General features: G+C 36.5%; 1 protein-coding gene across 1 annotated transcript in view; it reads right to left on the bottom strand.

Moving 5' to 3' along the window:
- The window catches only part of ROBO2 (roundabout guidance receptor 2), an 875,524-nt gene that overhangs the window by 525,801 nt on the left and 323,920 nt on the right, over positions 1-25,803 (bottom strand). The window lies entirely within an intron of this gene.

Genomic DNA, 25,803 nt, shown 5'->3' with positions numbered 1-25,803 from the left:
ATTGGCAAAAGGAAAAGTGCAGGAGAACATTCCTGATGCTGAAATTATTTTTCTTTGGTAGTCACATTAATTCTATGCTGTCAGAGCTTTAAAAATAGCTTTTCCTAGACTCTTTCTAATATTGAAAAGAATGGATATGCAATTATCAACAAAACAGGCTTTTGCAGGAAAATGTTGCTTTTTGGGTTTTCAACCTCCCATCTCAGTTTCAATTGATAAACTGACATTCTTCTCAGAGCCGTGTTATTCTTAGACAACAAATTCTTTGTGTGTCTTTAAACACAGTATTCTAAAATAGAAAATTTAAAGTGAACATAAATCCCTCATGGTCCAGATACTGCACTGGATAGCAGAGAGCAGAAGAGAAGGCTCTGGGGTGACCTTATTGAAGCCTTTCAGTATTTAAAGAGGGTGTATAAGAAAGATGGGTGCAAAATTTTTGGGGTATGGCCTACTGCAACAGGACAAGAGATAATGGTTTTAAATGAAAATGGCACATTTAGATTGGATATAAGGAAGATATTTTTTAAGCTGAGGGTTGTGAGACACTGGAATGGGTTGCCCAGAAAGGGGATGGATGCCCCATTCTGGGTAACATTCAAGGTCTGAGTAACCTGATGTAGTTTAAGGTGACCCTGCTCATTGCTGGGGGCTTGGACTAGACAGCCTTTACAAGATCCCTTCCAACCCAAATCCTTCTTTAATTCTGTGATTCTATAAATAAGCTTCATTTGGTCTTTAAAGAACACCTTATTGCCCTCTCAATGCATATGTATGAATTAGGTCTATATTTGCAAGTTTCATGCATTCTGAGAGATAAATTGTGTCTATAATAATTCTGTCTATACAGTACATGCCATTTTAAAATGGCTTGACATTTTCAAAACATTATTTTGTCTAGCACTTGTGTTAACAAAAATAATATTTCAGAGCCCTTGAATCACAAACCATCTATTCAGAATGTCATCTAGAGGCAAATGATAACAATAAAAAAATGAAGCAACGTTTCTTGTTGCATTATCCCATTGCCCTGGAGCTATATAGGGTCTATCTCCCAGTACCTTCCCCTGACCTCCAACAGCTCCATTTTATTGCAGCATTACCTTCCAGCTTACATTTCTCTCTGGTTGTTCATGTCTTTTTTCAAAACACTCATTCTTTACTTGCTAATCACCACTGAGTACTTTTGCCTCAGCTTTTCCCTACGTATCAGTCCACAAACTGCAAGCATTTCTAGCCTGGAATATAATTTTTCTTTCTACAAAAGTTTAGCATCACCCCTGAGGCTATTCAGAGACCTGTACTTAAAAATCATATTATCCACTTTTTTTTTTTTTCCTCAGGTGAGAGTTGAGAATTGTCTACAGTCTGTTAACAGGGAAAAAGCCTGGTGGGTTTCTTGTGCTAGTCCACATACATGAATCTGAGAGTTTTCTATTTCCCATCATGTTTTTTGTATCTGTTGCAAAAGTTTTGTAAAAATGTTGGACTACTTCACTAATTTCACAGCACAACAGGATTTTTCTTCTGCAGATGAAGAAGAAAGGCTCATGGTGAGATTAAATAACTTTTGTAGAGTCCCTGGATTGGCAGATAGAGATTCTGTGTTCCAGCTCAATTAGTTTCTTAGACTGTAGTTTTTAAACGCACGTTTTAAAGAAATTAAAGCATTTTAATAATTTTTAATAATTGAGAGCTTAAATTTATTTTAGTTTCACAGAATACCAATAATAAAAACCAAAATATAAGAGCCTTTTCTTTCTCCTTTGAGTCCAGTGAACTTCTTTACCCAAAACAATCTGAATTAAACATGAGTCTATGGCTCTCTTTGCAACTGTTTTAAATTTGAGCAAAGTCAAAAGGAAGCTTTGATTTTCACATGTCGAGCAAAAGCATCCAGTCAAACAACACCTCCCAATGTAAAAAATACCCAATACTGAAATTTGAGCCATAACCCAATCCTCACTAGCCACATACAAAGCATGAGCTGTATAAACTTTTATGTACACATCCAAAACCACACAGTCTCTAAATTTCTCATGAAAAGCTTTGGCTTTTTATTATTTGTTCAAAATTATAACAATCCCTCATCTGTAACCATCAGTTGACTAAAAGCATTAATTTAAGAGGTAGGGGTATCAAAGCTAAAAAACCCTTCCTGGCTTTACTCCCAGTGCTCTATGTCTGCACGGAGATGGGGAAAGCTGAGGGGGTTTGGTTTGGGTGGATTTTTTTTTTTTTTTTCTGTGGGGATAAGGAGACCATTTGTAGCATATGTCCTACATCTGGCAGTAGCTCCCTGATAAACACGTGTAGCAGCAGGAACCCAATTATCCCCGTTGCCCTTTTTAGAATTACTATGAGTTGTGCTCTTCTAGGCAGCGGAAATAACACATGAAGGAAAAAGGCACCGTTTTTCAAGTTTCCACAGCACATTTCCTGGCACTACTCCACAAATTGCATGCAGTAACACTCTCCCCCAAAGAATCTTTTGCTACTTAAAGTGCGGTAGGGCCTGTGCCACATTTCAGCTGTATACCTTACAGATATTGCATCTAATTGTCAGTGAAGAAAAAGTAATTATTGCAATTTCAAGACAGAATTCTTATTCATGGCAAAATATTATTTATTCTGAAAGGAGATTTTTTTTTTTTAATTTTAGGTGCTTTTCATTTTTAGATCCTACATCCCTCCTTTCCTTCAGTCCCTGATCTTGGGGTGTTTCTAGGCCACTGAGATCACATTGCTCTGTGCTGCAGATGAGCCACATCAGCATGCTTAGAAATTCAGAGCAGGAGATATAAAAGTGCTGAGGTCTTTGTCTTTCCTACTCTCATACTGTTGTTTCTAAGACAGTATAAACAATAGCCTATTAGTATTCCAGAGACTCTGCTTCTAAGCTGGAGAGTTTGAAGAAAATTACATATTAAATACAGAGAAATATAAAATTGCAATATTTGTATTAAATTGTCTTCAGGAATGAATTGTATTTCTGCACTCTTTCATCTAAACCCTTTTTGAAGTCTCCTCACATTCAAAATGATTAATTTATTGAGATTATTTTCCAGGCTCATATATATTTCTACTACTAAAAAGAATTCAAAATAATAAAACTCCATATTCCAGACATTTATTGTACAATTAGCAACTGTTTTTTTTTTTCACTTTAACAAGTATTGTTTTTCTTTCTGTTTTAGGCTGAGCCAAAATGAGCCAGCACTATCTTACTATATTCAAGGGAAACATTGCTCCTAATGAGTATCTTACTATAACAACACTTAGAGTATCTTTATAAATGAATGTCTGTATTTACTCTTGACATTCCTGCTAAGATGGCTGAATTGTGAGAGCAGAATTAAAATTTTCCTCCTTGTTAAGCTAGTATAAAGTTAATACATTTATTTCCTTGTCTGTATTTCGGCAGATTTTCTTCAGCACAATGGAAATCTAAGGACGTAACCAGTTATAACAGCTTTTTACTGCCTGCTTCTATGTGACTGCTAGAAAAAATGGGGAAGATGAGAATTTTTTTGAGCAAAAATTTATTAATTGCCTTCATTCTTCTTTGCTCTGATCATCCTCCCATATATCTCTACTTAGGAAGTTCACTTGTGTTCATGTCTGGGGTGTTTGGGACCAAGGGAAGCATTTCTCCACATAAGGCCAGGAGGGAATGGTCCAGGCTGTTTAGGCATGTGCTTTGAAAAGATAAAGCAACTCAGAATCCCCCCATGTTAGCTTAGAGGAACGATCCTTCAACAATTTACACATATATATGTTACTGTAACTACTGAGAAAGTCCCAAGCTCAGCCACAATTGAAAATCGGTATTCTTAGGCATAGGAAGACTTGCAAGAGTTCCATATAAGAGCCACCTCAAAGTTTTAAATGAGAAGGTAAAAAAAAATATTATTATTATATTTATTACATTTATTTTAAAGGTGGATAACCCAAAAGTAGGTCTCTAACTAACCCATGCCATGGCATTGCCAAGAAGAGCTGCTGGGGCTGGGATGAGGATGTGAGCCCACTCTGTCCCAGCCCCGGATGCTCATGGCCTGCAGTGCAGCTGCAGGCTCCAGCCTTTGATCCTACAAACACATGTAGAAGCCTACAAACACATGAGTGGCAGAAATGTGCATCCACTGGAGCTTAAACAGAGCACTGGACTCTGAGGGAGCATGACAGAACCCACACATCACTCACTGGAAACACAGACTGCTGCCTTCTCTCCTGTACCTGTACAGTCATGCACCTGGAAAAATCTGCCACTGGGCACACTCTGCTGGGATGTGGCTAAAATCCCATGTTTCAATAAAGATGTTAATTCCTGTAGCCTGAATCTTAGATATTTTTTTCTCCCAAGAAGTCTCAATAAGTGGTTCTGTCCTGCTGTCCCTGTCCATGCTGGTGGTAGTATTTCCAGGGAATTCACATAGGTAGTTGTGCCTCCACAAAACATAATCTTAGAGTGGTTTAGGCTGGAAGGGGCATTACAGATCATCTCACCCAAACCTGCCATGGTCAGGGACACCTTTCCCTAGTCCAGGTGGCTCAGGGCTCCATCCAGCCTGGCTTTGAACACTCCCAGGGATGGGGCAGCCACAGTCTATCTGGACAACCTGTGCCAGGGCCTCATCACCCTCACAGTAAAGAATTTTTCCCTAATCTTTACTCTAAACTTACTCTCTTTCAGTTAAAAACCATTGCCCCTTATCCTGCCACTATTTGCCCATACAAAATGTCCCTCTTCCTCCTTTTTATAATCTCCCTTAAGGAAGTGGAAAGCTCTAATGAGGTCTCCCCAAAACCTCTGCACCAGGCTGGACAACCACAGGGATCAGAGATAATAATAGACCTCATCTCTCTTTCTGATCCTCTCTGTTCTTTTATGTTATAGTTTGATTGGATGCAAAGAACTTGTCAAAGAGATAGAAATGTCTTAATTCCTTTAAATACACTTGCACAATCTGTATATTCACAAAAGGTTAGACTGCCATCATGAAGCATGAAAGCACTAGTGAAATACAGCAACGATACTGGAATGGTGCCACCAGGGAAAGAAATAATATTTAAATGAAATTAGACAGAGATCTCAGGCACACAGAACATAAATATTTAATTTGGAATTTCACCAAAACACTGGGGCTAACACCTTTAACTTGGCACATGCAAGATTTTTAAATGACCACAAATTTTATGAGGACCTCAGATTTCACCTCCCCTTTAAAGGATTGTCTCCCCAGTGGAAAAGTTCTGATGAGAAGCTGATTCTTTATTAGTTCAGGTGGGAATTTGGCCTTTGGTTCTTATTTCATTAATGTAATAGAATCACAACACTCATGCATAGAATTTGGTGGTAAACAAAATTTGCTCCTGAAGGCTTTACTGGGAATTCACTGCAAGAACCAATTAAGCCAAGCATATCTTACCTATGAAGTGAATTCAAAAGCAAACGACCCAAATCTTACAGAGGCTTATTAATTTTTGCAAGAAAAATAAAAATAATCTGCTTTTTTTTTTCTTTTTTTTAAACTGTCCTCCAGAACTTAAAAATAAACTAAAATCACAAAAAACTTCAAAGGGAAGAGAATTCATAGGTTAAATACAGTAAGCATCCTGTATAACTCTTTGCTTAGTAGAGTTAATTTATAGGAGGTTTTTTTTCTTTTTTTCTTTTTTTTTTTTTTTAATAGAGAATATTGGTGTGTCTTGTATATTTTTTGGTGGGAATACTGCAATTAGCAAAAGTCAGAATAAAAACAGTAGGTGCTAAAAATTCTCCCAGATAAAAAAAATCTTTAACACTGTGGCACATTATCAATTTAGGCACTTTGGGTTTTAGACAGATAATTAGCAAGTCTTGCTTGACCAATTTCCATACTGCTGCAATGAAGACTGAGAAAGAGACTGTTTTTCTGCCAGCAATGCAACTTCTGTCCAATAAAGTTTTGTAGGCCCTAACACAAGAATTTTATCTATGTTCAGTATCTCCTTTGCATAGTGAAATGAGGCAAGAAGTAAGATGCATATAATTAATCTTGTAGTGTATGGTCTGCAAGTGATTTTAGAAGGAAATTCACATTTTTCTCATTAAAGCTGGTCGGGAATATATTTTCTAATTAATTGATTTTTTTTTTTGAGTAGTGTAAATAATTGAATATTGGAAAAAATGAGCTTGAAAGGTTTCAAAAATCGGGAATGGCAAGATTTTCAAAATGCCACAGGTCCATGTGTGAACATCTAGATTAGACAAGTAAATAATAAACCTACATCCTCCTCTATTTATGGCCCTGATTATAACTTGAAGCCAAGTTTTTTTCCAGCAACATGAGATAAAGCCATTTTTCTAGGGGCACATCCAGATGGTGATTTATAAACTATAGGAAGCTTGATGTCTTTTTGAAAATTCAGCTGCATCCTGGCTGATGCAGCTGTTCTGCTATGCAAAGATAACTGCAAGCACGGGTTCTAGTTAACTTCACACATAATTTTTTACGTGATTATGCAACAGAGACGACAAAAGAAGTAATGACCTGAACCTCATTTGCATTTACTCCCAGTTCCTCTGGCAGCAGTTGTGTGCCATGGAGCCAGGACACCCTTACAGCCTGAGATCCTGACCAAGAACATCCAGACTGACCCAGTGCCAGGCTCAGGGGGTGGAGGAGGAGCAGGAAGAGGAGGAAGAGGAGTTGTCCATCACTGCCCCAGGTTTGGACTGCACTGAAGAGAGGCCAAAGATTGCTTTGCTTATTAGTACTTCCTGTCTTCTTATCCCACATATCCCCAAATGTCTTCTGGTCTACTTTGTTTTTCTCTGCATTTGAATTCAGAAGATGGACTTCAGAAGCTGTAGAAGGTGCTATTTAAGTTAAAGCAATGGTGAAGTACTAAACAACATGCAGCATGTGTATTTCAACACAATATTCCCTTGGTCAATAACAATTGGTCAATGTATTGAGAGGCAATGATATATTTTAACAAATTACCAAGAAGACGAATACAAGACCAGCCAGAAAAGAGACAGATTGATGATATATTTTCTAATAGCTCAGCAAAGTTGAAAGGACTTTCTGTTGACTTTTTTTCCCTTTCCAAGTGGGGACTAGCATCTGATGAATCGGAAAATATACTGGAGTTGAAAATTGGTGAACAGGAAAATATACTGGAGATGGGGAAGCTAGTGTAAGAGAATACCACTGCAGTGAACAAATTCCAGTAGTACTCTGTCATTAAAGTCTAATGACCATTTTCTCTGGCATCAAAATCTGTCTAAATTAGCCACAAAGAGCAAAACTTGGGGTCAAAACCAGTTAAATGGGACAAGAATTGTGTTCTGTATGTGCAGAACAGGTGGCAAAACAGGTCCAGCCTCTCTCTAATCCTCCTTGAGACGTGAAACCGATTAAGCAGATATTTTTCTAATTTCAGTGTAGCATACCTGATCCTTAAAATGAGACTTTAGCTCTTGGGGAAGTTGATGGCATATAATTTCCTCTCATTTAGACAGATTGCTTGAGAAGCATGCTAGCAATAAAGATAAGCTTTATTTATCATAATTATAGTGACTTGTTCTTTTAATTAATTTTCCAATTCACACTAATGTTTATATATTAAACAATTTACATTACTGCTTAGTGGAAGTAATATTGATATTACTCTTATTTAAAAAAAAAGGTGTCTCCATTTGTGGTATAAACATACACAATTGTGTAGCATAATTTAGGAAACCTGCTTTGTGTGCCATAGCAGAAATTAGCTCATCAAATATGTTGTATTTGGGAGAGACTAAAGGCCATTAGAAGCATCATGTCTCTCTCCCATCAATTTATCAAATTGTTGTCTGACTGGCATTTCCTGATTACACACTATGGTCTTTATGCATTTTCTTACACTTCAGTACCCGGCTCTGTCAGAAAATGATGGCATCTTTAAATTAACATCCATCCATCTTTAAATTACTTCCATTCATAACTCCTTTAAGCCAGAGCCAAATTAAATTCCAAGGAGCCTAGAAGGGGAAGAGCTTATAAGGAAAGTGAGGATTAATGTTGTTTAAATGCACATTTTCTTAATATCTCAAAGCTCCTTGCCAATCTTGCTTAGATGTTTACTGTTGTTCTGCCAAATTGCTGACAATCGTGACTTTTAAGTTGATTTCATTGTTAGAACAGCCAGATTAATGAAAATTAGATTTAGTTACTATATAATCAGTATGACTATCAGAAATAATGGTGCCTCCTTTCCCTCAGCACATACTTTGTACTATGCCTCACGTTGTGGTGTTTGCAGGCAGGATGGGAATTTTGCTGGGAAGCAGCCATGGAGCTTGCAGGGAGAGCACCCCAGCCTTTGGGGTTTTTCGTTGTTTGGGGTTTTTTTGTTGTTGTGGGTTGTTTGTTTTTTTTTTGTTTGGTTTTTATTTTGGTTGGTTGGTTTTTTATACTTTCTTTGGTGAGTTGGCTGTCACTTCTCCCTCCAAAATAAGGGCTGACAAGGCTATGCTGACTAGTCTAATAACATTAAGAAATAAATGGAGTACAAACTCGTGAGAGATGGGTGGTTCAAATATGTCTTTTGCTCTCTCTATACAGTGGGTGCAAAAATGTGTAGTTAATTTTCAGAAATATTTTTCTACTGTTTATGTATTTCTTCCAAGTAGCATCCTTCTGACTCTGTGAAATTGGCCACAATTCACACCACACCAAAATTCACTTTGATATTCAACACATCCTCTGTTTTTAATACTTCATCTTCTCTCAATTTCTGAGATAAAGAGTATTCACAATATATCCTGCCCTGAATATAGACTTCACTTCACCTTAAAATAGAGTTCACTGTTATTGTGTTTTTCTCAGCCTCTCCTACTCCTTGATCTTACCAGGTGTATGTATACTTTCCATTCACTTTCCCACTAACTAACGTTGCTCCAGATGAAAATTTTTTTAAATTTTGAAAATTACATCAAGCTCAGGAAAATTAAAATATCATCAAAAGGTGGTTTTTAGCAGTAGAATCAAAGTTATGGCAAGGACACCTATCTGGAATAAACCTGACTAAGCACCGATCACTCTTGATACGTTTCAATTCCTGTCCTGATGTATTTTACTTGACTACCAGAGTAAAGATACAGTTATTTATATCTGTATGTAGATATATATACACTTGAGACAGCTCTTCCCTCCAGGTCTGCTTTCTCTAGCCAACTGCACTGCCAGTTTGGTCTCCATTTTCTCTTATCTCTGAGAAATTGCATTGTGCTCTTAATTTCACACCCAAAATCCAATGACTTACACTTAATTTCTGCTTCTATTCAAAACAGCATATTTTAAGAAAGAGTATTACTCAGTTTCTGTTGGCAAGTTAGCAAAAAAGAAATAGTGCTCCAAATGGGCTTTAGAGAATGCTTAAAGAGAATAATGTTCTTCAGCTTTAAGTTTTCTCTATTTCAACATAATATCAAGGGTCAGACAAACAAGCCCTCAAAAATCCAAAATGCTAATTTTATCATGAGACATATCAAACACCTAGTAACAATGAGCTGCTGTCTTCCAATATCAAACCTCAAAAATAGAAAGAATAAGTATTCCAAACCTCAAACATAAAAAGAATAAGTATTCCTTTTCTCTTAGAAACAAGGGCAAATTTCCTATTGTGAAAAATATATTTTTGCTTCCACCACAAATGAAAACTTTTATATTTATCACTTTTATCTGTCACACTTTAAAAAATGTGGTAACAATAATATGCTGCTTGTAGAGTATAGAAAATATTGGGGATATTTCCAGTAGGTGAAAATAACATGTTTTATTCAAGCACTTTGAGGCCCTTGGGGCATCATGCACAAAAATTTTGTTGTGTGTTAGCACCTGAGTGAGAGGAAAAACAAAGTATAATGGAGTACTAGCTTAAAAGTTTAACTAGTTTTACATCAGTAGGCTTCTTCTTTAAAAAGTAATAATACCAGCACCTCATGCTACTCAGAATTTAAAGGAAGAATATATATTTGTATGCAGTCTGCCAGCTTCATAATCAACAACACCTTTTATTTAAACAGTGCTCGTTCACTTCTGAAACACCTTAGGCTGTTAAAATCCCATGGTCTAAAACACAGTGAAGGCTTGTGCTTTTCAGGAGGGAGAGCAGAGGAATAACCAGACCCAGTTCCTTTGTTCCTACCCAGCCTTGGTTGCTAATCAATTTTTCTCGGCCTCCAAATCTGTAATTATGGTGTCGCTTTCAGGCTGCAATAGAATACCAGGTTTACACAGCACAGGGAGAGATAAACAAGTACTCAGTGCAATTTGAAAGGTTTTGACCTTTAAAAGCTGTTAATCTGCACGTGAATTATAATTAATCAATTAAAGGAGATTCAGTCTAGTACCAACATAATTAGATACAGTTTTACTGCTGAATAAGCCATGATAACCCCATACAAATGAAGACAGAGTCCACTGCTCCTTACATTTTCAAAATATCCCAGCTCGGCAGTTTTAGGAAAACTATGTAGGTTTCCCAAGTGGGATTTTTATGGCTTTGGAAAGCAGAAGTGTTGAAGGGTGAGACTGTGTTCCAAGTTCAATAGTATGGAATAGTGCTTGGAAAACTCTTCTCACTTTAGCCTACGCACTGTCTTCAAATATTTCCCTGAGAAAGAAGGGAAGGAGGAAAATGGGATCCAAGGCACTGCAGGAGTGGAAAGAAGTGGTTGCTGATTTCCACTGTTTTCTGACATCTTTGAGGCCAAATTCAGGGATAAAAGAGTAAACAAAACCCAGATAATGTGTGTTGTCTTTAACCACCACAGCTAATAGCCCTCAACCTGACTCCAGTGGGAATATGCAGTGATTAGAGACACCTGCAGGTTAATAATTGGAGGCATCTAAGCACAGAGGCAATTAATGTAGGAAAACTCTCCTGAGGCTGGAAAGGCAGCACTGTTTAAATAAATAAATAAATGAATATGTATGCATGCAAAAAAGGGAATACTTTTTATTCCTCTGAATAGTCTACCTTCCTACAGGGACTAGAGAAGAAGTCATCACTGGGGCATCCTTCAATATCAGTAGAAGTCTTGTCCCAGAAAAATGGCTGGAATGAAGATTTTGATCTCCTTTCAAAAGTTTATTAGCCTCAAACATTAAAAGTGTTCGATTTGGATACATATTTTGAAATTCAGTTTTAGTCCCAACTTTGAAGTTTCTCTGTAGAAACTTCACATTAATTTCAAAGGCATTTTTATGCCTTTTACATAGCATAGGAAATAAGTCAAAATTCAGACATGGGAGAAGCTACTGAGGGATAGTTTTGAATGCCTGAATCCACAGATCTATGAATGATTTGGGGTGTATTGCTTAGTGAACTTTGTTTTTAATATATACAGTTAACATAGTTGGCATTTCAAGAAATTACATGTAAACCAGAAGAGATAATATTTTTTCCTGGACATTTTCAATCTTTCAGGTAAAATTTCTCACCCAAGTATGTATGATGCAACTAATATTTCACTACTCATTTTCTCTTCAAAGCCTGCTGCTAAAGTAGATGTTTCAAGGGTAAGTAGCAAAGGCTAATGAATTCCTCAGCAAAATGGAAAAATGATAAAGTGAAAAAATACATTAAAGGACATTAAAGGATAACTCTGACCATGTGACCCGGTCATAAAAAAAAAAGCATTTTCAGAGAAAGGAATCAAAACCATGCAAGGCCATGAATTATTTATAGACATAAGGGTCCCCAGGAAACGTGCAAAATTTGCCCTTAAATGATTCAGTTTAAGAACTATTCCTGTTGCTTTTCCTTGACTTCTAATGAATAAATAACTTGCTTCAATCTTGCTACATTTTCCTTGGCTGATTTTGGCCTGAAAACAGGCATCTAAGTTATCTAATGCTTGCTCAGTATTCTGGTCAGAAAAGGACTCTGTAGAGTTCTTACATTTTTGGGGCTGAGGAGGGCCTGAAATAATGAGAGAAACATAAGAAGGTAACAAGGAAGGAAGGAAGGAAATAAGGATACAAGGAAGGAAACAAGGAAGGAAACAAGGAAGGAAACAAGGAAGGAAACAAGGAAGGAAACAAGGAAACAAGGAAGGAAACAAGGAAACAAGGAAACAAGGAAGGAAGGAAACAAGGAAGGAAACAAGGAAGGAAGGAAGGAAGGAAGGAAGGAAGGAAGGAAGGAAGGAAGGAAGGAAGGAAGGAAGGAAGGAAGGAAGGAAGGAAGGAAGGAAGGAAGGAAGGAAGGAAGGAAGGAAGGAAGGAAGGAAGGAAAAAGGAAACAAGGAAGGAAGGAAGGAAGGAAACAAGGAAGGAAGGAAGGAAACAAGGAAGGAAGGAAGGAAGGAAACAAGGAAGGAAGGAAAAAAGGAAAAAGGAAACAAGGAAGGAAGGAAGGAAAAAAGGAAAAAGGAAACAAGGAAGGAGGGAAGGAAGGTCTTTCTGAGAAGGAGGGCAAGTCATTTTTTTCATATAACTTGCTCATTTTAGTTATAGACATTGTCAGATTAAGTGGGCCACACTGAATTTAAAGGAGAAGATAAGCTATTATTACATTGTGCTCCAAAATCTTCAGAGAAATACCAGAGATAATTGCCTTTAATGTCAATTTATTAAGCAACATTCTTGTGTGGTGCATCTGTATTGTGTATTCAGGAGTAGAATTTCTAATTCTACTTGTAATTTTTGTGTTTACAGAAAGCCAGAAGTCAAACAGCATAATTTGTGTATAAATGTCCCCTAGGGTAAGCATTTTCCATGTAAAAATAAGTTATAAAGAGAGAGAAAAAAAACCATATGAATTCACCCAGAGACATGGGAGATGTGTAACAGAAATGGCAGTTAGGACCCATTTCTATTCTTCCCTAAGAGTTCTCTTGGCAAAATGACTTTTCTCCACTAATTTCTTCATTTTGTTTGTTGGTAAACAATATAATTCTTATTTACAATGCTTAGCAGAGTGAGAAGCAATAGTTAAAAGCAAAATAAAAGACAATTAGCTTGTTCTGTAGTCTATAAATTTTAGGGTTCATAAAGGTAAATGTAATTCTCTCTGTAATATAGACATTAATGAGAATGCAAACCACTATATATGTATATGTATATATAGCTACCTAATAAAATGAATGTGAATATATGAATAATATGACCCAGAAGGTAGGAATAGTGATCTTCTGAACTCAAAATTCTGAATTGTATTAGAGCCATGGGGTTGGGGCAAGCTGACTGAGGGCAGTGGCCTGTCTAAGTGCTTTCACAGGCCCCCACCCTGCCTATGGGGGTGAAGGATTGGAAAAGATGTGGCAACATTTGTGGGGGTGCAGTTTGTTCTCCTACCCCTCTTAGGGATGATGGATGAGCACAGACCATAGCAGAGATTTTTTCACTCAGCTGAGCTCTGCCATTTGGCTTTGCTTAAGAACACAAAGGAGCTGCGTGACACAAATCACTCAGTGCAGTGATGGAACGGTGAAGTTTTCCATCAAGTGCTTCTATATGTTTAATTTCCTGAAACTTTTAGCACCCAGATTCTTTATTTACAATTTTCTTACGTTTCTAACTACATGAGAAGTTGAGTTACAGATGACAAGAGGAAACAGAGTGGTTTGCCCAGGACAAAACACATGGAGCAAGATTTCAATGAAGTATTAGTCCTTACTGCAAGGTTAGGATTTTCCTTTAATTTTGGGACAAATGTAACACAGGAACATTAAAAATGTAAGAGAAATCTTATTGCTTTCTCAAAGAAACCTTTGAGAAAGCAATAAGATTTTCTTACATTTTTAATGTTTTAATTTTTCAAAAAGGTGTTGCTCATCTAAGTGATTTGATTGGAAATTGCTCATGGTCCTCAAGACATCTCTCTCTGATTTATTGTTTTCCTTGTTACCATTGTAACAATAATGGTATTGTTTCATACACTGCAATAAACAATATTGTTTCACACACAGCATAGTTTAGGAGTTATGTAAATTCTGGGGTAACTTTTGTGGTTTGAGAGGTTTAAAGACAAATGCTTCTTCAAGAATTCTCTCTGTCATGGCCACCAACAGTAGCTGAGTTACACATCCACCTCTGAGATCAGTCTCCTCAGGACCTTCAGCTCTGCCTGAAACATAAAGATCTCAATGAAAAGAATGGGAAAAGTGCAGAGCCTCTGCCCTGTGAGCATCAGTTAAAATCTAGGAGCAATCTACCTCTCACAAGCCCCCTCCCCATGCAACCAGTAAATCAGGATATAAGGACACTGAGTGAGCTTCTAGACTGTCCACAAACAGGGAGAATCTGTATTTTGAGAGCTACACACAACTAGCCAAAATTCAGTTGAACAGCAAGTATCAGACAGAGACTATCTCTGCCTGACAATAGTTCACATGCCATTTTACAAAGGATTTTTAGTACCATACTACACACATTTGCAGATAAACCAAATCTCTCTTACTCTCTACCAAGGATATATAGACACCTGCCTTACTGTTATAACATGGCTTTTTTTTGCTGTTCTACATCAATTCCAGCTTCAAGAAACAAATAAAATACCAAATCTGGAGACTGATCTTAATATCATTAAACATCTAACAACAAAATTTCAATGACTTTCTATCAATATTTTTGACAAATTCTCAAAATCTGTAAAGAAATTATAACCCAGACATCTTAAACTTGAAAGAATAGTATTTACTCCTAATAACAGGATCTGGAGTTAGAGCTTTAAAAATTAAAATTTATAAGGCCCCAAAAACTGATGTTGGCAAGAAAAATAACTTTAAAGTACAAATATCTTCCTGGATAACCTATATATTTCTCAATAAGCCAGCATCATAGGTCTCTAGAGAATGCATCCAAATTCTAAAGTAAACTTTATTACGCATTTTCTCTTCCAACTCTGAAAACTACAGGAATATTTTGAAAAGTAAAAATACAACACCCTTTTGCTTCAAACCTAAACATTCTGTAGCTTGCAGCAAGCCTTTTTAGAAAATTAAAATATTTATAAAGTGTTTTTCATCATCCTGGGAAACACAAACTTAATCTCAGCATATGTTTTAAGATTTATTAAGTGAGCCATCAGCAATGGATATTAACTGGCGTTTCTAGTACTCAATGTGGGCCACAAGGAAATTTTGTCTAATATCACACTTCTGTCAGCCCTTCTGGATTGCAGAATCACAGGATGTCCTGGGAAGGACCCACAAGGATCATCAAATCCATCTCCTAATGCCGTTCAGAGCACCCCAGGAATATCCCACCATGTGCTCGAGGGCATTGCCCAACCACTGCCCGAGCTCTGTCAGGTTTGGCGCTGTGACCGCTGCCCTGGGGAGCCTCTTGCATGCCCAGCCACGCTCTGGGTGAAAACCCTTTTCCTGATATCCAACCCCTACACCTCTGTAGCCAGCTACAGGATGTGAAATATTGAGGGCAATGTCAAATTGAGGCCATAAAAGGCATGTGTGGATTTATGACATGAGTTTACTCTCATGCACTGTTGACAAAGAGTTCTCAGAGTAGAAAGGTTGATCATTTATACACTCATTAAACCAGCTAGGTGCTAATTCTTTAAGTAACCTGTTAATCTGAACCTGAAGGAAAAAAAATAGAAATATTCTTTTGCTTTGTGGGATGCTGCTAGGAATGCAGTGCCTAAAATAAAAATATAAAACTTGTACTGCAATCTCGTCAAGTCAAATGAAAGACTGAAATTCAGCTATTAAACTATTAACTTTCAAAACTAATATATGCCTGGGTTATGGACTTATCTTTTAATCATTCTTATCCTCTTCTGAGCCTATTCACTTAACTCTTAGATTTAAAATAAGGACACTTTTGAAATAGATTTTTTTTCATGTCATGGTGATTATTTTGAAAGTCAACACATGTATCTTAAATTCAACAAAAGTTCAAATTTTAATATGGAAATTCACCATCATGCCTCACCAAGAAGATAAATTTCATGTCCACCTTCATGAAAAAATTTCTTCTTTGCATCCATTTTTCTGTAATAACTATGACCAAGCTAGGGTCCTACAGTTATTATACCTGGCTTTTCTTTGTTATACTAATTTCTTAAATGTTTTAAACTCTTTTCCTTCTCTTGCCATATTCCAAGATATTGTCAAATTATACTCTTTAGATACAGAAATCTGTATAATCAACTTGCATTTTGGTTTTGTGAAGATTATTTTTCAGATAAAGTGAAAATAGCTTTGGGATTAAAAAAAAAATTAATGTATGTAAATATAATATTATTTTATATGTGTCAGCCCTGGGAATTGTCCTGTGTGTTAGAGGAGTATTTAACATTCCTGTCAAAATACACAGCTATTTCTCAGACTTTTTGGTTTATCAGTTGTGTGAAAAAGATGTATTTAAACTCTACTTTCACATGTTGTGATGGAAAATGACTGTCAGATATGTCACTACTCACAAACACTTTCACTGGGAGAGATTATGACCACTGGGATAACAGAAGCAATTCCTGGCTAAATGCAATTAAGTAAATCAGGTTAAGCACCAAACATTTATTGAACACCATGTATGATCAATCTGTATAGCTAATTATAACAACAATATAATCCTCATAGACTGAAATGTTTTCAATATAATCAAAACTAAATGTATTCTGTGAGGTAAAACCAAGATCAAATTTATCTTAGTCAACACATGAATATTTATCAAGATTTGTTCTATGAACTGTACATTGCAGTGCCTTGAAAAAATCTCTGCCATGGCTCAGGCTGCACAGAGTCTCCTCTCATTCAGGATTTCAGTGCTGGAAATTTTTGCTGTTAGCTGAAACTCTGACCACACTATTTCTCTTCCAATCCCACCTCCAGGTACCACTATTTCCCAGGAAGGTCTGGAATCTCCATTCCTCTGGACCTGCATCCATCTACTGCTGTTTTCTAAGACTAGTTTGCCTTTCTGATTTGCATTGACCTAATATTCCAAAATTATAATCCCTTAAATGCACTAAATGGAACCCTCTATGAAATAAAAGCTGTAGCAGCTTGAAAAGAGAAGGAGAAGATAGGTTAAAATTTAAAGTAAGCTTAAAGTTGAATATAGAAAGAAAACTGTATGGACACACACTCCTTCTCCAGAACACAATGCTTTGTCCAGGAGATCAAAATAAAGGAGTCAAAGAAAGTACCATAAAGACTTGTCACTGGCTGGGCCAATTAGATACAGAAAGCAGATGAAACTGGAAAGATAATACTTGGTGGTAATCAAATGCATAATGATTATAAGAAGGTGGGTAGTTGGATAAAATAATGTATTGCATCAGCTTGTGGAACACCCCTCCTGTCACAGACCCTAACTCTAATTACAATGTAGTTTTTTGTATGTGAGGTAATTTATTATTAGTGTAGGTCAGAACATTTGAATGAGATGCTGGGATCAGAGTCTGAGAGGATGAGCAGACCACAATGATGCTGGGAGAACTTGCTTAAATTGCTGCACAGATGCAGGGTTGGAGAGTTTAGTGATTTCACAGCTTGTTTATTCTTGGTGGTACAAAACATATTTGTCACAGTCCTATGGTCCAAAGTGCTTTCTAGGTCCCTGGACTTAGCCCAGTAGAGATAGTGTAATGGAGAAACTATGAAAAAAATCTTACAGAAACCACCAAAGGCCCTGCTGACCTTACTGACCTTTAGATTGGACTGTGAGAGTACATCTGCTTCCATTTAACATGAAACTGAAGTTTGATAAAGAGAGAGATATTACCTTTCACATTTTTGAAATCCAATATTATCTTTTTATTTTTTTTTTTCTTTTAACCTTTAGATCTTTTTGGTATATGGTTACTTTAGTAAAGAGTCTGCTGTAACACATATCCAGCTGATGAAACTATTGGAAAACAGAGTTCAAGAAAGGTGTCTTGGATACCATAAAAAAAAAAAAAAACAAAACCCAAAAAAAACCCCAAAGACAACAAACCACCAAAAACTCCCAACATTATTTTTATTTCAGTGTTCATATTTTGTGTAGGGCAGGGGGAAGAAGCAAATTATTTAGTCTATTATGCTAAGCAAAACTTCCAGTAGAATTTTAGGTTAAGTCAGGCAGTCTGCAAAGAACTAATACTGAAACTCAACTCACTGCCCCCAAGAGTTGCAACACCTCAAAGAAAGTCACTTATGAGCATCTAAGGAAAAAACCTGAAGCTCATTTGAGGATATCTATGAACTATTTAAACCTGAACATTGAGCTGAGCACTTTCACATATGCTTACATACCTTGTGGGGGCATTTTATCTTGTATAAATGTCCAGCAAATAGATAACACAGTTTTCAAGTATGTAAATGGATATGTACTGGCTCAAAAGGAGTAGAGATATATGAAACTAGAACAACACAAGGGCAGATTTTATCTGAATTCCATGCCTGGATCAGAGGCCACCTTGTGTCTTCCCATTACATGGTACTAGAGCTGCAGTTCAGAGTGAGTAGACCAAGATGAGGCAGGAGATAGCGAAGCACAGATTTATTTTTTTTTAATTCTGGCAAATTATTTTATTGAATTTTTTTTTTCTTATGATTGTTCAGCAGCAGTTTTTAATTCCTAGAGAATTCAGAGTGTTGGAATGATGGATTAAAAGGAAGCCAAGGGAACACAGTTCACAAAGAAATAAGTTAACGAGATGTTGCTCTTGCTACATAGCTGAGGTCAGTTGAGTCATCCTCTCTTGTAAAACCACTAGGAATGGCTGAGTGATTAACTCATTTGCTAAATGACTCAACTAGATCAGACTCTCAAGAAATTCATGGCATGAAGAGTAGTTCAGATGTGCAGGTGCTACTACTCAGTGCCTGGAAATTATCCTCTTCTGGCAGCTATTTAATTCAGTCTAATTACATATGCAAAAATTCTGTTACTTTTCTTATACACCACTCATTTTCCAAAGCAAACTGTTATGAGGGCTATGCTGCATGTCTATCCCACATACCTGTTGAATAGAATTAGGTTAAACCCAGACAGGAAATGTAACATACAGCTCAAAGTAACTGTCTCAGAGATGAACTTTTGCAAATGTTCAAAGAGTAAAAAAATTTAAAATTCAACAGCTATTTCAAACTGATTTAAATGAAAAATTATTGATGATTACAGCATAGTATTAATATTTCCTTGATCTCAATGACAAAAACCTATTGGATTTTAAATTTTCCTAAAAGCTACTGGTCAGTTTTGGATCTTACACAGTTTAAGCAATCAAAAAGGACTGCATGATACAGTAGCTGTAAAAGGTCAAGAGAATGTACTCAAAGAACAGTAGATGTAATTGTGCTCAAACTATATAAGATCATTCAGGTCATCTTTCTGACAAAGTAGAGCTGTTTAAACGAGTTTAATTTCTCATTCTTTGTTAGGGTTTTTAAAGGACAATATCATTGGCTGAACTTTTCAGCAGAGAGTTACAGTTTGAAATATAATTTTAATTTAAAAATCACAATAGCTTCACTGAAAATTCACCTACTAAAGCTAAACATTTCTTAGAAGGTTGGAGTTAAACAGAGGGAAGGCCATTTTCTAATGTTCTTTGCTCAGGCATCTTAAAGCTTCTCATTGTAAAAATGGTTCAAGAGGCTCTTTTGTTTTAGACTCCGATTCAAACACCACAGTTCCTAAATTGCCACAGTTAGAACTTTCCCAAGGTTGATTTCTAAAGATGGATAGACACCAGAGGAAAGAGAGTGAATGCTACTGTTCCCATTGCTAGGGCAAAGAAGCCTTAAATGATAATATTTGAGTTGGACTTCTGCTATACTGAGACTCTCAATCATCTCCAATTAACAGCACCAGGCAGAGAGCACATCGTGAACCCATCACTGAAGGCTGTTTCTTAATTGGGAAAAAATTTGTGCATAAACCCAGGATGTAATTAAAATCCAACCTATATTTATATGAACCTTGTTAAACATCTACAGAGTGTAATAGTGAGCTGTCTGTGCCAAATTTATAACCCTACTACTTTGGAAAGAAAATCATTGACTACTAAATGGAACAGAGTGTGGTGACTAATGGGGTTCACACTAAATCTGCACTGCTTGTTCTGGATGGCTGAAATCAAAAGAACACTTTTCACCACTTGGAGTCTGGATGTGCTTTCAAAACCCTAGACTTCCCTCTCTTTGATCCAATGAAATGAAGTGAAACATGTAGCCTCTAGGCAGTTTTTAGGTCCTGAAAGATCAAATAGATGCTATTACAGTGCAATTTGCTTGGTGAAGCCTAACAGAACGGATCTGCTCAAACCTTATCCTGTATTTTGCAGAACACATAGAAGAGGAAAAGGCTACTAAACTGAAATTATAGTACATTTGCAGTGTTGATTCAAATGTTACTGAAAAAAAATACATTCCTTACTAGCACTGGTAAGGTTCAAGATTTGGCTTAGAATTGCTCTGGAATTCCACCTAGCTTTGCAGCATTGTGCATAACACAATGGCTAATGAGAGAGGGTTTGACTCAAAATATTTGGATGCTCGTTTTGGCTTTGTTTTGGCAGGGAGGGGAGGGTTTGTTTTGTTTTTTTGTTTGTTTTGTTTGTTTGTTTGGGTTTTTCTGGTTTTTTTTTTTTTTTTAAATCAAAGGAATAGATGTCTTTAAATGGTTCATCACAATAGAATTCTCTGTTCAATCTGCATCTCGTATTCATCAATAAACAAGTCCAGCCTTCCCTGCATGTATCCTTATGAATTAAGTATTGCCATGACTTTGATCTCACTCCTCTAATTTCATTTGTGTCTTGTCTCTGCTTTCCTAGAGTTTTACTGCTCTACATGGATAACCATTCAATAAGTGTTTAGGATTCATAAACATTTTCTGGAACAAAATGGCAAAGTTCCAGATAGCTGCACAGGAGAAAAACCATAGAAACTCATTTATAAAAATATTCCCTCATCATACTTTGTTTGCCATGCTTGGCTTGTTTTGTTACAGAAAAATGGAGTTAACATAAGACTAGTAATTATCCAATCAAGGGTGGCATCCCAAATTTTCATATAAGAATTCAATGTAGGACAGAGCTGCATTTGGAATTCACTGGAATTTGGCAGTCCTTACAAGTTTGAATTAGAAATGACAGTATTTTTCCCTGGTCTTCTATAGACTTTTAATTCTCTATGTATAATAATCTGAATAGTTCCAAGAAATCAGCTTTTACAATGTGATATGCAAAGCATTAATTTGGTCCATTGCTCCTGAAAATTTCAATACTTATTAAATAATCAATACTGTTACTCTTTCAGAGTTTTAATGCAGGAGTCAACAAAATATGCTGTAATTCTATAGAAAATGCTAATAACTTGGGAGATATTCTACAAGCCTCAGATTTTAACTGAGTCTACTGGAGAATAAAAGGACAGGAAGATCCAGGTTTGAGATTCTTACAGGCTAATTGGAAAAACAGAATTGATTGCTAACGACACCCTGCCCCAAACTTTTCTCTGGGTGAAACTCCTTTAGTTCATGATTATTTAAAAATAAAATTCCACCCTGCTGGTGGTAAAAAAACCCAACAATTTAACAGAAAGCAAAACAAAACCAATGAAAAACCCCCAACAAAACACACACACACACAAAAAACCAAAAAACCCCAAAACAAAAAACCCCTCCAACATACTCACTAAAAAAAGCCAGTCTTATTTTACTAAGATAACACACATCTCCAATTTCCTTGAAAAGCTGCATGGAACAACACAAAGATCATATCCCTCCTAAAACACCACCTTCCACCACAATACCTCAGCAAAGTCCTGCAGAGAATAACTTTGTCACAAGCAAATAGTGCTCAGCTGGTCTCTAATTACATTTCTTTGTAAATCTACCTTCAAACCTCAAAATCTATGTCATTCAGATAAACATTTCCAAAATATCTTGAGTTCCTTATGATTCTGGGCATTGCTGTATAAGTGGCAGCGCTGGATTCCTGACTGGACAAAAGAGATTCACCAAAGCAGATGCTGGTGTCAGTCTGTTTCCTGTGTTTCTAGTTCTGGATAAGTTTAATATTCCCCATGCCCACTCCAGGCATGTGCAGAATTGCATGTTTTGCATTGATTCATATAGCTGTTTCTAGAAAACACATTGTTATTCTTCATGACTGAAGCCTGAAATCTAATGTGCATTCCCAGTGAAGTTACACAAAACTGCTACCAACCATTAATGCAACATCAGCTGGATTGATTTGCCTCTTCCAGGCAACAGAAGCTTTCAAATCCCATTTTCTTGTTTCATAAAAGCAGTTTTGATTTTACAGATTTAATTTTAGATCTAATTTTCAGCAATGCCTAACTGACCCAGTAGCTATAATTCTGTTTTTAAAACTGACTTAGCCTTCCAAACAGCTAATGAATAACATTAGTTTCATTCATCAGCTGCCAGGTTCTTCAAGGTGATGAGGATCTGCCAGTGAGACAGAAAGAAAACTTCTTAATTTTTCTTTTTTAATTTCAAGCTGATTTAGAGCTAAGTGTTGCTACTCGTGTTGTGATGAACTCAACAAATGATTCCCAATCTCTAAATTACCTGTGACTGATAAATTCTGAGATTTGGCCTAAGATATTTGACATTCAAGGTGTATATCACACCTCTTTAACTAGAGCTAACACATCCTGCAGCACAGCTGGAAGACTTCCTTGAAAAACAAAACCATAACTTGGATTGCATCAGCTCCAGAGTCAAAATACTGCCATGCTTTTGCAATAATAACTCACAACTGAAGATCTCAGTAGGCTGCCAGCCATTTCTAGGTATGGTTACTATTAAAAGACTAATTTGTACCCTTTGTCAGTGATGCAAATCCCACGGCCTGGGCTACACAATGTTTCCTCTGTGAGGGACTCAAACCACACTCAAATACAATTAATTGCCTACAAACTGTGCCTTTCATTCAAGTGTGTGGAAGCATTAATTTGGATCTTATCTCTCCACAGATTAATGGCAGTGCATATTTTTATGGTGATTTCACAGGACTGCTTGAAGGAAAACAGCACTAGAATATTTTTCTGGCCTACTTTTACAGTAAGTTTGGTTTTTTGCCTAATTAAGAGAAAGTATGGATGCTTAGATTTCCAAAGACACCTACTGGAAGGTAGGTGTTCAAATATTGATTTTTATGGGATGCAAAAATCCAAGTTCTCTAAAGTTCTCCCTTGACTCCTACCATAAAGTCTAATCAAGAAAAAAGTGGCATTAATGTGTAAACTATCCAAAGAGGAAAGAGTGAAGAAATGGTGAAGATTCTTGCTTCCTTCTAAGTAAGCACAGTTTAGACGCTGGTGCTGGGGCAAAGAAATGAAAAAAAAAAAGACACTCTTTTCTTGTCATATGTGACTGAATTTATAGAAAGAACATTGGCTTTAAAAAGCGAAACAACATATTAGATCAGGGCCACAACAAATTTTAAGGACAAAAGAGCTACTTCTTAAATACAGCAGCCAAAACATTGGTTTATAAGTAGATACTACAAGCCCTCACTTTTTTTTTCTGGTGGCTGAATAACAAAGCCAGTAGAGAATAAAAAAAACACTAGCATGATAATTGAGACACACTGAATAGAAATATTTGACTGTCTCTCTTCTTCCATGTTACAGCCAAACAATCCAATAATTGGGCAACTATTGTGACTGAACAGGAGGAGCTCTTGGCTTTAAAAGATCTCAGTTATTTGCCAGACCTAGATAAAAGTATGCGAGCAACAGTTTTTATTATTTACTAGTCAGGCATTTTATTCTTAAACAATTTCATGTATGCTTGTATTCCAAATTAGCAGTTTAAGGTTACTAATTACATTAACTTACTCAGCAGTACAATGCAGAGTATGAATCAGGATACATTAGCAAATAAGAAACACATCTAAGTTTGCTCTCCCTCTAGAATCAAATAAAAATGTCACAGTACTGCAGTCAGACAGTTCAGATATGAATATTCATTGGCAACTGTTTGTGACAGATTTATGAATGCTTTCACCTGCTGGTGGAAAAACATTAAGTTGCAAAATAAAGCTATTAAAGTAAGTGAAAAGAAAAAATAAAGGATATACACAGATGGATGATGATCTTGGAATTATGCAATCTTGAGAGAAAAGAATGGTCTTAATTTTCATATTATGAAAACATTTGTTTTATATATGCAGATTGTCAAGGTCTTAGCATTTAACTCACTGTCATCACACAGTGTTCACCAAACGTGGAATGATGGGCTCAGCTGTCCCATCACCACCTTGTGGCAGAAACACATGTAATGGCAATTCTTCAAGGATTTTGGCTGCTATTTTCCTAAACTGCCTCAACAAAAGAGGAAATCTCCATTAAGAGAAGAGCATTTTGTCGCCCAGGATAAAAGGCTTGATTACAAATATTGTAACAATAAAAATGCATAGCACTGCTAGAGTGCTTTCAGCCTGAGGATCTGAAATTGCTTTTAATAAATTAAGTCTTGAGATTTTTAAGAGGAAAGCATTAGCCCCACTTCAGAGATGGGGAAAGTGTTGAAACCAGAGGATAACTGATTAGTTCAATTAAAAAAACAAAGCATAACACAGAGGTTAGAGGCAAATAAACTAATTTGGTATTTTATTGATGGATTAAACATTTTCTGTGAGTTAAAGCACTTTTTGAATGATTTATGCTCAAGAAGCATCATGATCTGAAGCTTGTTAAAAGGTACATAAAAAAGTATGGGTTTGTTTAACCATTTGTTTCATAGGAGATTTTGCTGTGTATTCTTTGCATTCCTCTCTAAAATTTTGTGAATTTGACTCCACAGGCCTCATTTAATTTTTATTTTGTTGCAAACACAATTGAAATCTGTCAAAATTCAGATCATTTTAATGAGCGGGTGGAGGTGGCTAAAAAAGTGTTTGTATCAATACCTATAAATACCAGGCTAATCTAAGTGGATTTGTGTGATACTACCTGACACAGCTTCATAAAGATAAAATCAAAAGAAAGTAGAAGAGATAGGGGATGATAAAACAGTTCTTAATGATGGAACAAAGAACAAGCTACTAAATGGGGAAGAACCAAGCCCTGCTGCAGTGGCCAGGTTCATTCATCCCTGAAATAGAAAGAAATGTAGTAATTAGAAAGAATAGATTGGTTTAATTAAGAAGGAAGTTTTGGTGAATATCTTAACAAAAATTATATCTGAGACTGCCATAGAAACAGGGACCAGTAGTGAAGCAGGGATGACAAGAATGCCAGATCCAAAACAGGAAGGTTCAATCTTTCCTGAGAATAAATTTTTTGAGAAGTTTTTGCTTTGCTTCAAAGATTCATTTGTATCTGTGTGTGAAAGGAAAGATTGCATTGCCTTTCACAAACTCACATTATTAACATGTTCTAGTAGCTTGCTGCTCTTCTGTTCTCTGGTAAGGAAAAAACCACCCAAAGCAGTCAAAGAGGGTGAGGACAGACACATTAACCTGCCTGGCTATCAGAGAAGTTCCTCACCCTGAAGGACCTATTTGATCTCCTGGAAGAAAAAGATGACATTTGCTAGAGAGATGTACTCAGAAGCACTAAAAAGGGACAAAATGTGCTGCCCAGCTTCTAAACTGAGGAAACAACATGTCATCTTGAGTAGTGTTCATGCAAGGCAAATAGGGTGCAATCCCAAAGCACTGTTTGCATTTTTTGACAATCAGAAATCTGACCTGTATTCCCTAAGGGGAACCTTCCAAAGTTTGTCATTTTTGGGGTTTTTTTCCCCCCAATCCATTTTTGAGCCCATGCACATCCTCCATTTTGAGCCCATCCACAACATCCTCCAGCAATAGTTTATGTATTTTAAG

This window comes from Molothrus ater, chromosome 2 (assembly GCF_012460135.2).
Source record: "Molothrus ater isolate BHLD 08-10-18 breed brown headed cowbird chromosome 2, BPBGC_Mater_1.1, whole genome shotgun sequence".
In the NCBI taxonomy this organism is placed as follows: Eukaryota; Metazoa; Chordata; class Aves; order Passeriformes; family Icteridae; genus Molothrus; species Molothrus ater.
Note: the sequence above shows the minus strand (reverse complement) of the source record. Positions and strands in the feature narration are given on the sequence as shown.